The sequence below is a fragment of the Rhipicephalus microplus genome, unplaced genomic scaffold (assembly GCF_043290135.1).
Source record: "Rhipicephalus microplus isolate Deutch F79 unplaced genomic scaffold, USDA_Rmic scaffold_828, whole genome shotgun sequence".
Lineage (NCBI taxonomy): Eukaryota > Metazoa > Arthropoda > Arachnida > Ixodida > Ixodidae > Rhipicephalus > Rhipicephalus microplus.
In genome coordinates this window covers 15,001-27,500 of record NW_027465382.1, presented here as the reverse complement: position 1 = coordinate 27,500, position 12,500 = coordinate 15,001, and the positions used below count along the sequence as shown (strand labels likewise).

Sequence of the window (12,500 nt, the reverse complement as noted above, 5' to 3'; positions counted from 1 at the left end):
GCGCTTTGCGCGCGAACGTTCCCTGTTCGCGCGGCAAAGCCTGGAGGAGGCACGGCCCCGCAGCGTGTTCGAGCGCCCGGTCTACGGGACACCCTGCTTACTTCGAGGGCAACAAGCGCAACGCAAGGCTGCGATCTCGCGCACTTTGCGCACGGCTGGAGAAGCTTTGCTGGCCGGCTTTCGCTCCTCGTGTTTACCGTGCGTTAAAGTTGCGCGTCCGTGGCTCTCGCAGCTCTTGCGCGCCCGGTCGCAGAGAGGAGTACGCAACCTCGACCGCACTTTCCCTGCAGGCTTCCTTCCGACTCGAAGTCCTGCGGCGGTCTCAACGAGGTGCCACATCCTCAATGCAGTCGGTCGCCCCCGTTTCGGTTGGGCTCTGGCACGACGGTCGCCACCGTCTCGCCCTTGAGTGGCCGCTGTTGGCGCTCGCTGTGAGGTGTTCAGCGTGCTGTCCGTGTTGCCGACGCGGTCAAAACGAGTCGACGGCTCACGTTCCCTTGTGCGCCGAAGGCTCTCTTGATATGTGATCCGACCCTCAGACAGACGAAGCCAAGGGAAGACCCAAGGCCGCAATGTGCGTTCAAAGAATCAGTGCTCAGTGTGTCCTGCAATTCACACCAAGTCTCGCAGCTGGCTGCGTTCTTCATCGACCCGAGAACCGAGTGATCCACCGCTTAGAGTCGTGAAAAAGTGTTTGTTCAATTCCGTACAGTCAAAACCAAACGTTTCTGGCACTCGGCCAAACAGTGGCCAAGAAGGGCGCTTTTCAGCGCACGCTTGGACTCCAAAACTCTGCCGCGCCTTTTTCGGCTGCCGCAAATCGAGCAAACGGTGTGTTTCGGACGGCGTTTCGCTTCCGCTACTTGCGAGTGCTTTCGTGGTCCACCCCTCTATAAATACTCGGGAGGCGTCGAAGCCGGTTCTCCAAGCCGGACCCGTAGGTATCGTTGTGTGCTCGCTCTCATTGGCCCGCCTAACCAGAAAATGCCTGCGGTACACCCATTTGGATAAGAGTGCACGCAGATGCGGGCCTCGACGGCTACACATTTCCTCGGGCGGCCGCCTCCCGGCCTCCGTGGAGCGCGGGATGCACGGTCCCATCGACAAGCCTCTCCCGTTTTTACCGTGGCGTCGCGGTTCACCACGGCGGGCGGGTCGGTCTCCTCCGCATAAAAAGGGGGACCCCCGCTTTTTGTTCCACGAAATCGCACAAGCTTTTTTCGCATCCACGGTTTGCCACCGCACACCAAAATGCCGATCCGGCTGCCTACTTTAGCCAACAGGTGGAGCCAGGCGCGCCGTACTTGCGCGGCACTTCCCACGTCCACCGAAGTCGGTGCCAAGGACCACTTTCGGCGCCGGAGCCGCGTACGAGCCTACTCGAGGCGGAAGAACGAAGCCAGCAAGGGCCTGGCCGCAAGTGCGTTCAATTGTCGGGACGTCCAAGTCCCTCGTTCTTCCGTGCTTCCTCTTTCGGCAAGTCGTTGCGGCACCTTCCCAAAGCGCGCAGACCCGCTAATCGCGACGAGCGCGACGTGGCCGTGCCGCCTTTCCCTCGGCAGCAAGCAAAACGCCTGGCAACGTCGACGCTCCCCTAACCGCGATCTCGCACCGTGTTTCGTGTGGCGAATTCAAAAGCCGGCCGGCGCTGCTGCAACCATTACGGTCGGTACGCATACGCCGCGGAGGGCGGGACGGTCATCGGAGCGTGCGGTTCCTCCATCGAGTACTGCGCACCTCGGCCGTCGCATCGCCGTGCCATGACCGGCCGCGCGTCAACGCGAACCGGTGCCAGCGAGATCCCTCGCCTGCAAGAACCGACCGGCAGCCTCCGTCACCCGAGGACGCGGAGGCGCTTGCCGCGGACGGCGGGACGGTATGCACTGGTGCACAGCGGACCCGTCACATCGCCAGTTCCTTGACCGACCGCCGACGCTTGTGCCGTTCCTCTCGTACTTGGCAGTCGCCGCGCGATTGTCGGGTCTCGTTCTTGCACGCTCGAACGGTCGGGAGGGCACTCGGCTGGCGTTTCGGGAACGCGCAGCCTCGCCTTCTACCGACGTAACCACGACTCGCCGTTCGCGCTCCGCCGCTCCTGTTTACAGTACTAGGCGGTCCCGCAGCGGTCGGGTCGCGCATTTCGAGCGCTTCGAGCCACGGTGCAGTGGCGGGTCGAAAGCCGACCTATGAGTGCGTTGCGCCGTTTGTACCCGCGTCCGCCACCTGGCCGACCGTCCAAGGTCGCGGTGTTGGCGTCCGCTGGGCGCAACAATTTGTCACGGGGTGCCGCTCCACATTCAGGCAGCCCCGTGGGGAAAAGCCGACCCCGCGTCCAAACGGGGTCAGCGGCAGAAAGTGTCGGGCGCAGACGCAGCTGAGGCGCTCACCCTTCACAATCCGTTAATGATCCTTCCGCAGGTTCACCTACGGAAACCTTGTTACGACTTTTACTTCCTCTAAATGATCAAGTTTGGTCATCTTTCCAACAGACCGGCGCAACCGAAAGGCCGCGCCGGACATCGGTCCGAAGACCTCACTAAATCATTCAATCGGTAGTAGCGACGGGCGGTGTGTACAAAGGGCAGGGACGTAATCAACGCGAGCTTATGACTCGCGCTTACTGGGAATTCCTCGTTCAAGGGGAACAATTGCAAGCCCCTATCCCAATCACGAAAGAAGTTCCACGGGTTACCCAGTCTTTTCAGACAGGGATAAAGACACGCTGCTTCCTTCAGTGTAGCGCGCGTGCGGCCCCGGACATCTAAGGGCATCACAGACCTGTTATTGCTCTGTTTCGTGCGGCTAGGAGCCGCTTGTCCCTCTAAGAAGGTTGTAAGGTGCTGGGAACCCCGCACCTATTTAATAGGCTAGAGTCTCGTTCGTTATCGGAATTAACCAGACAAATCGCTCCACCAACTAAGAACGGCCATGCACCACCATCCACCGAATCAAGAAAGAGCTCTCAATCTGTCAATCCTCCCAGTGTCCGGGCCGGGTAAGTTTTCCCGTGTTGAGTCAAATTAAGCCGCAGGCTCCACTCCTGGTGGTGCCCTTCCGTCAATTCCTTTAAGTTTCAGCTTTGCAACCATACTTCCCCCGGAACCCAAATACTTTGGTTTCCCGGAAGCTGCCCGCCGAGTCATTTGAGTAACTCAGGCGGATCGCTGGTTGGCATCGTTTATGGTCAGAACTAGGGCGGTATCTGATCGCCTTCGAACCTCTGACTTTCGTTCTTGATCAATGAAAACATTCTTGGCAAATGCTTTCGCAGTAGTTCGTCTTGCGACGGTCCAAGAATTTCACCTCTAGCGCCGCAATACGAATGCCCCCGTCCGTCCCTCTTAATCATTACCTCGTATTCCAAAAACCAACAGAACAGAAACGAGGTCTTGTTCTATTATTCCATGCAAGTTTATTCAGGCGACTCGCCTGCGTTGAGCACTCTAATTTTTTCAAAGTAAAAGCACCGGCCATCTCGAGGCACACAATGAAGTGCACCAAGAAAGAACCGGCATGATGTTCAGTCCGAGCCGTCGCATCGGGTAGATGCACTACTCGTCTGGAACTGAGATCCAACTACGAGCTTTTTAACCGCAGCAGCTTTAGTATACGCTATTGGAGCTGGAATTACCGCGGCTGCTGGCACCAGACTTGCCCTCCAATTGATCCTCGTTAAAGGATTTAGAGTGTACTCATTTCAATTACGGGGCCTCAAAAGAGTCCCGTATTGTTATTTTTCGTCACTACCTCCCCGTGCCGGGAGTGGGTAATTTGCGCGCCTGCTGCCTTCCTTGGATGTGGTAGCCGTTTCTCAGGCTCCCTCTCCGGAATCGAACCCTGATTCTCCGTTACCCGTAACAACCATGGTAAGCAAGTAACCTACCATCGAAAGTTGATAAGGCAGACACTTGAAAGAAACGTCGCCGGCTCGTGGCCATGCGATCAGCACAAAGTTATCCAGAGTCACCACACAATACGGGCCGAAACCCGATCGATCTTGGTCTAATAAAAGCACCCGTTACCCAAAGGGCTCCAGGCTCACTGCATGTATTAGCTCTAGAATTGCCACAGTTATCCAAGTAGGAAGAAACGATCTAAGGAACCATAACTGATTTAATGAGCCATTCGCGGTTTCGCCTTATTTCGGCATGTACTTAGACATGCATGGCTTAATCTTTGAGACAAGCATATGATTACTGGCAGGATCAACCAGGTAATCGTTCGACTGCGCGTCCGTCCTCGCCCTCGGCGGGCCGGACGCAGTCTGTGTGCGGCGGAGGCCACCTTCAGGCGCCCCAACACGCTTATTTTGCACTCCGAGATGACGGCGTTCGAGCTCGCTACGGCACAACCTTCCCGAAAGACGAGTGGGAGCCGTGCGGCAAGAAGCACGTTCATGCTCGCTCTTTTTCGTTGCATCGACTCGGTCGCGCCGTGCGGGTTGCCCAAGCCCGCTGCACTGTCGGTGGACCGGCCGGAACTAGCAACGGAGCCGAGACTGCAAAGCCGCCAGACGACGGGTCACGCCCGCGTCTTCGGCGCTTTCGCATCTGAATCGCCCGAGGACGACACGGAACACACCTCGATATCGTGGTAAAACGGCACCGTCCGACAACCAGCCCCTAACGCATCAAGCGGATGAGGCTGCAGACGACTGCCGTGGATTCCCCTGGAGCAGACCCGAGGACACGCTTGACGAGGCCGAAGCCCGCCGCATATCAGACACCCGGTCGCTTTCGCGTACGCCGCTCACGAGAACCCCCACATAATAGCAGCGATAAGTACCCAGACCTCCTTGGGCCCTAATACGAGCGTACTCGAGAAAATTTCACCGCGGGTGTGCCCCGAAACGTGTGGCATGTTGAGCGTGCCACAAGTCTACGTCGCTCTCAAACCCGCCGAGGTCGTAGAATTTGCGACCCTACTCACGAAATTCCCACCGAGGATACGGCCGCAAACGTACCGCACCTTGGGTAGGCCACGAGTTTGTGCAACACTACGCTGACGGCACAGCACCGAGGTCGTGCGCGCACGCACGGGAAAATTCCGCCGCGGTTTCTGCCGAAAACGTGAGGCACCACGACTCTCCGCAAGTTCGCGTCGACTGCGAAAGACCGAAGTCGTGAACGACGTGTCCGCTACTCGCCGCCGACACGCTGGACACCAAACGTACAACGACTCGACGGCGTCGTAGAGGCCCACGACGCGGTTTTCCTTAACGACGTCTCGGCGTGGCACCGACAGGTTAGAACGGCCGACCAACGTTCCCTGTCCGCCGTTCGGCTCAGTCGAAGGGCTCGGCGACTTCGGCAACGCTGCGAAGCCGCACGGTGACGCACGCCATGTCCCCATTTTTTTTTTCTTTCTGCGTCTGCCGGGGTGCCCCTATAATAGCAGCGATAAGCACCCAGACCGCCGTGGGTCGCTCGCCCCGGCTGACGTGGTTTTTCGTACTCCTGCGGCGGTCGCCGTCAAGCACGTCCAAATACGCTACTTTCGTGGGCGCATTCACGCTCTTTCGCTTCGCCGGAGTGCCAGCACTCACTCTGCCAAAAACGGCGAACATCCGAGCGGCGGTTCCCACTTTTGCGTCGGCGTCGCAAACCCCGCCCCGGCAGACGAGGTTTGCCGTACTCGTGCGACGGTGGCCGGCGGGCACGTCGAAAGACGCCGATATCGTGCGCGAATTGGCGCACCTTGGCTTCACCGGAGTGCCGCCACTGACTCCTCCAAAAACGGCGAAGATCCGAGCGGCGCTTCCCACTTTCGCATCGGCGTCCCGAACTCCGCCCCGGCTGACGCGGTTTACCGTACTCGTGCGACGGTCGCCGGCGAGCACGTGGAAAGACGCCGATATCGTGCCCGAATCGGCTCCGTTCGGCTTCGCCGGAGTGCCAGCACTGGCTCGGCGAAAGACGACGAACATCCGAGCGACGGTTCTCACTATTGCGTACGCGTCGCAAACCCCGCCCCGGCAGACGCACTTTGCCGTACTCGTGCGACGGTCGCCGGCGAGCACGTAGAAAGACGCCGATATCGTGCCGGAATCGGCCCCGTTTGGCTTCGCCGGAGTGCCAGCACTCACTCGGCCACAAACGGCGAACATCCGAGCGGCGGTTCCCACTTAGCCGTCGGCGTCCCGAACTCCGCCCCGGCAGACGCGGTTGCCGAGCTCGTGCGACTAGCGACCGCGAAGCCGTCTCGCGACGCCGCTTTCGTGCGCGGCTCCCACTGCGACCTGGGTCACCCGAGGTCGACGAGCAAAAAAGAATGTCGAAAAAAATTTTTTTTTTTTTTTTGCGTCTGCCGGGGTGCCCCTATAATAGCAGCGATAAGCACCCAGACCGCCATGGGTCGCTCGCCCCGGCTGACGTGGTTTTTCGTTTTCCTGCGGTGGTCGTCGTCAAGCACGTCCAAACACGCCACTTTCGTGGGCGCATTCGCGCTCTTTCGCTTCGCCGGAGTGCCAGCACTCACTCTGCCAAAAACGGCGAACATCCGAGCGGCGGTTCCCACTTTTGCGTCGGCGTCGCAAACCCCGCCCCGGCAGACGAGGTTTGCCGTACTCGTGCGACGGTGGCCGGCGGGCACGTCGAAAGACGCCGATATCGTGCGCGAATTGGCGCACCTTGGCTTCACCGGAGTGCCGCCACTGACTCCTCCAAAAACGGCGAAGATCCGAGCGGCGCTTCCCACTTTCGCATCGGCGTCCCGAACTCCGCCCCGGCTGACGCGGTTTACCGTACTCGTGCGACGGTCGCCGGCGAGCACGTGGAAAGACGCCGATATCGTGCCCGAATCGGCTCCGTTCGGCTTCGCCGGATTGCCAGCACTGGCTCGGCGAAAGACGACGAACATCCGAGCGACGGTTCTCACTATTGCGTACGCGTCGCAAACCCCGCCCCGGCAGACGCACTTTGCCGTACTCGTGCGACGGTCGCCGGCGAGCACGTAGAAAGACGCCGATATCGTGCCGGAATCGGCCCCGTTTGGCTTCGCCGGAGTGCCAGCACTCACTCGGCCACAAACGGCGAACATCCGAGCGGCGGTTCCCACTTAGCCGTCGGCGTCCCGAACTCCGCCCCGGCAGACGCGGTTGCCGAGCTCGTGCGACTAGCGACCGCGAAGCCGTCTCGCGACGCCGCTTTCGTGCGCGGCTCCCACTGCGACCTGGGTCACCCGAGGTCGACGAGCAAAAAAGAATGTCGAAAAAAATTTTTTTTTTTTTTTTTGCGTCTGCCGGGGTGCCCCTATAATAGCAGCGATAAGCACCCAGACCGCCATGGGTCGCTCGCCCCGGCTGACGTGGTTTTTCGTTTTCCTGCGGTGGTCGTCGTCAAGCACGTCCAAACACGCCACTTTCGTGGGCGCATTCGCGCTCTTTCGCTTCGCCGGAGTGCCAGCACTCACTCTGCCAAAAACGGCGAACATCCTAGTGGCGGTTCCCACTTTTGCGTCGGCGTCGCCAACCCCGCCCCGGCATACGCGGTTTGCCGTACTCGTGCGGCGGTGGCCGGCGGGCACGTCGAAAGACACCGATATCGTGCGCGAGTCGATGCTTCTTGGTCTCGCAGGAGGGCCGCCACTCACTCCTGCAAAAACGGCGAAGATCCGAGCGGCGCTTCCCACTTTTTCGTCGGCGTCGCAAACCTCGCCCCGGCAGACGCGCTTTGCCGTACTCGTGCGACGGTCGCCGGCGAGCACGTCGAAATACGCCGATATCGTGCCCGAATCGGCCCCGTTTCGCTTCGCCGGAGTGCCAGCACTCGCTCGGCCAAAGACGACGAACATCCGAGCGACGGTTCCCACTATTGCGTACGCGTCGCGAACCCCGCCCCGGCAGACGCGGTTTGCCGTACTCGTGCGGCGGTGGCCGGCGGGCACGTCGAAAGACGCCGATATCGTGCACGAATTGGCGCTCCTTGGCTTCACCGGAGTGCCAGCACTCACTCGGCCAAAAATGGCGAACATCCGAGCAGCGGTACCCACTTAGCCGTCGGCATCCCGAACTCCGCGCCGGCTGACGCGGTTGCCGAGCTCGTGCGACTAGCGACCGCGAACGCGTCTCGCGACGCCGCTTTCGTGCGCGGCTCCCATTGCGACCTGGGTTACCCGAGCTCGACCAGCAAAAAAGAAGGTCGAAAATTTTTTTTTTTTTCTGCGTCTGCCGGGGTGCCCCTATAATAGCAGCGATAAGCACCCAGACCGCCGTGTGTCGCTCGCCCCGGCTGACGTGGTTTTTCGTACTCCTGCAGCGGTCGCCGTCACGCACGTCCAAATACGCCACTTTCGTGGGCGCATTCGCGCTCTTTCGCGTCGCCGGAGTGCCAGCACTCACTCTGCCAAAAACGGCCAACATCCGAGCGGCGGTTCCCACTTTTGCGTCGGCGTCGTAAACCCCGCCCCGGCAGACGCGGTTTGCCCTACTCGTGCGACGGTCGCCGGCGAGCGCGTCGAAAGACGCCGATATCGTGCGCTAATTGGCGCTCCTTGGCTTCTCCGGAGTGCCGCCACTCACTCCTCCAAAAACGGCGAAGATCCGAGCGGCGTTCTCCACTTTCGCATCGGCGTCCCGAACTCCGCCCGGGCTGACGCGGTTTACCGTACTCGTGCGACGGTCGCCGGCGGGCACGTCGAAAGACGCCGATATCGTGCCGTAATCGGCCCCGTTTGGCTTCGCCCGTGTGCCAGCACTCACTCGGCCAAAAACGGCGAACATCCGAGCAGCGTTTCCCACTTTCGCATCGGCGTCCCGAAGCCCGCCCCGGCAGACGCGGTTTGCCCTACTCGAGCGACGGTCGCCGGCGATCACGTCGAAAGGCGCCGAATTCGTGCACGAATCGATGCTTCTTGGTCTCGCAGGAGGGCCGCCACTCACTCCTGCAAAAACGGCGAAGATCCGAGTTGCGCTTCCCACTTTTTCGTCGGCGTCCCGAACTACGCCCCGGCTGACGCGGTTTACCGTACTCGTGCGACGGTCGCCGGCGGGCACTTCAAAATACGCCGATTTCGTGGGCGCATTCACGCTGTTTCGCTTCCCCGGAGTGCCAACACTCACTCTGCCGAAAGCGGCGATCATCCGAGCGGCGGTTCCCACTTTTGCGTCGGCTTCGCAAACGGCGCCCCGGCAGACGCGCTCGTGCGACGTACTCGTGCGACGGTCGCCGGCGAGCACGTCGAAAGACGCCGATATCGTGCTCGAATCGACCCCGTTTCGCTTCGCCGGAGTGCTGCCAGTCACGGCGCAGAAAACGGCGAACAAGTGTTTTTTTTTTTTTTTTTCCTAGAATTTGTGTTATAGAAGGCACATTTGATATCGGACGATAATTTTCAACTTTATCACGCGCACCGATTTTCGTGTAGAGGTTTGCAAGTTTATGGGAATTTCTCCACTTGGAATAATGCGATTTAGTAGTACTACGAGAACTTCATGGATGTACTCAAGGGTACGGGGCAAGTCAGTTACGTCAACACCTGCAGATTTTTTACACTTCAAACTGAAAATTGTTGGTTGTGAGTCCTCGTGTGATATTAAAGGCCGATTCGCTAACACATAGAACAAAGAAAGAAAGGAAGAAAAAACGCCCGCGCTCGCTCAAGAAACCTGGGTTCGCAACAAGTGGCAACAACAAGCAACCGAGCGAGTGCGCCAAAACCCGTGGCGGCCGAACAAACGCGAAGTCCCAACCGCGTCAGCCGGGGCGGCACGGGACAGGAAAAATCACTTCAGCCGGGGCGGCGGGGCACCGAATAAACCTCGTCACCTCGTCGCAGGATAAAAGAGGAAACAAAAAGTCTAAACAGCGTCTGCTGGAGCGAATGCGTAATAAAACAACAACAACAACAAAAAAAAAAACACCCGCGCTCAAGAAGTCTGCAATCACCACAAAAGGCGACTGTGACCGAGCAGCGTCAGCCGGGGCCGTGCGGAAACGGAAAAACCGCGACTACCGGGGCGTCGAGGCACCGAAAAATCCACTTCAGCCGCGGCGAAAAAAAAAAACAAAAAGAAAGACGGAGGGGGGGGGGGGGAACCACGTCTGCCGGGGCGAAGGAAAAAAAAAAACGCGTCTGCCGGGGCGAGCCCGGGTGCGGCACCACCGGGAAAACTGTGGCAAACAGACATGGCGATCGAGTGAGTGGGCCGCCAGCCAGGCTCAGCCAAAAAGTGCAAAGTCCGAACTGCGTCAGCCGGGGCGGCAAAAACCACGTCAGCCGGGGCGGCGCAAAAAACCGCGTCTGCCGGGGCGGCACGAAACCGCGTCAGCCGGGGCGGCGCGAAAACTGCGTCAGCCGGGGCGAAAGAAAAAAAAAAAAAAACGCGTCTGCCGGGGCGAGCCCGGGTGCGGCACCACCGGGAAAACTGTGGCAAACAGACATGGCGATCGAGTGAGTGGGCCGCCAGCCAGGCACAGCCGAAAAGTGCAAAGTCCGAACCGTGTCAGCCGGGGCGGCAAAAAACCGCGTCAGCCGGGGCGGCGCAAAAAACCGCGTCTGCCGGGGCGGCACGAAACCGCGTCAGCCGGGGCGGCGCGAAAACTGCGTCAGCCGGGGCGAAAGAAAAAAAAACGCGTCTGCCGGGGCGAGCCCGGGTGCGGCACCACCGGGAAAACTGTGGCAAACAGACATGGCGATCGAGTGAGTGGGCCGCCAGCAAGGCTCAGCCAAAAAGTGCTAAGTCCGAACTGCGTCAGCTGGGGCGGCAAAAAACCGCGTCTGCCGGGGCGGCACGAAACCGCGTCAGCCGGGGCGGCGCGAAAACCGCGTCTGCCGGGGCGGCACGAAACCGCGTCAGCCGGGGCGGCGCGAAAACTGCGTCAGCCGGGGCGAGCCCGGGTGCGGCACCACCGGGAAAACTGTGGCAAACAGACATGGCGATCGAGTGAGTGGGCCGCCAGCCAGGCACAGCCGAAAAGTGCTAAGTCCGAACTGCGTCAGCCGGGGCGGCAAAAACCGCGTCAGCCGGGGCGGCGCGAAAACCGCGTCTGCCGGGGCGGCACGAAACCGCGTCAGCCGGGGCGGCGCGAAAACTGCGTCAGCCGGGGCGAGCCCGGGTGCGGCACCACCGGGAAAACTGTGGCAAACAGACATGGCGATCGAGTGAGTGGGCCGCCAGCCAGGCTCAGCCAAAAAGTGCAAAGTCCGAACTGCGTCAGCCGGGGCGGCAAAAACCGCGTCAGCCGGGGCGGCGCAAAAAACCGCGTCTGCCGGGGCGGCACGAAACCGCGTCAGCCGGGGCGGCGCGAAAACTGCGTCAGCCGGGGCGAAAGAAAAAAAAAACGCGTCTGCCGGGGCGAGCCCGGGTGCGGCACCACCGGGAAAACTGTGGCAAACAGACATGGCGATCGAGTGAGTGGGCCGCCAGCAAGGCTCAGCCAAAAAGTGCCAAGTCCGAACTGCGTCAGCCGGGGCGGCAAAAAACCGCGTCTGCCGGGGCGGCACGAAACCGCGTCAGCCGGGGCGGCGCGAAAACCGCGTCTGCCGGGGCGGCACGAAACCGCGTCAGCCGGGGCGAGCCCGGGTGCGGCACCACCGGGAAAACTGTGGCAAACAGACATGGCGATCGAGTGAGTGGGCCGCCAGCCAGGCACAGCCGAAAAGTGCTAAGTCCGAACTGCGTCAGCCGGGGCGGCAAAAACCGCGTCAGCCGGGGCGGCGCAAAAACCGCGTCTGCCGGGGCGAATGCAAAAAAAACAAAGAAAAAAGCCCGCGCTTAATCAAAAGAAAACAAAGAAAAAAGCTTGCGCTTAATCAAAAGAAAACAAACAAAAAAAGTTCGCGCTTAAGCCTGGCGGTGGAACCACCGGGGCAAACAGACCTGGCGATCGAGTGAGTGGGCCGCCAGCCGGGGTGAGCCAAAAAGTGCAAAGTCGGAACCGCGTCAGCCGGGGCGGCGCGAAAACCGCGTCAGCCGGGGCGGCGCAAAAACTGCGTCAGCCGGGGCGGCACGGAAAAACGAAAACCGCGTCAGCCGGGGCGGCACGGAAAAACGAAAACCACGTCAGCCGGGGCGACATCAAAATGAGGAAAAAAAAAAAAAACTGCCTTAGGACACCTGCGTACACTTTCATGCGTTTGGGCATATCTCTCTGTAACACGCGCGCCCCTCGTTACGCGCGGCACTCTGTTTTCTCCGACACCCATATTTCGGCGGCATGTGGCACGCGCGCCCGTCCCTACGCACGGCACACCGCAGTGCTTTCTCGATATTTTTCTTTTCCTCCAACACCGTCATCTATAGGCTTTTAGTGACCTGTTGCTCGTGGCAAAAGTTCGCTAGCTCTGACACCTCTTGCATGCGCACCGTTTTTGCGCACGGTGCTATGCCGCAAAGCACGGCAGTCGCATGCGTTTCTCTCAGGCACCTCTTTTTTGACACAACGCTGTGGTGCTTAGAAACACACCCGCCGCTTTTGCGCACAGAACTCCACCGTACAGCACGGTAGTCACGTTTGTTCCACACGAACAGCAGTGTGCATCGTGCTACGACACTTTGAAAG

The 12,500-nt window shown here is 60.1% G+C and overlaps 2 non-coding genes across 2 annotated transcripts; both read right to left on the bottom strand.

Annotated features, from left to right (window-relative positions):
• Window positions 1-529: 529 nt before the first annotated feature.
• Window positions 530-682, bottom strand: LOC142795727 (5.8S ribosomal RNA). Its single transcript, XR_012893259.1, has one exon. It is a non-coding gene; the product is annotated as a 5.8S ribosomal RNA (ribosomal RNA).
• Window positions 683-2,401: 1,719 nt separating this feature from the next.
• LOC142795729 (small subunit ribosomal RNA) lies at window positions 2,402-4,216 on the bottom strand. The gene has a single exon (XR_012893261.1). It is a non-coding gene; the product is annotated as a small subunit ribosomal RNA (ribosomal RNA).
• Window positions 4,217-12,500: the final 8,284 nt, after the last annotated feature.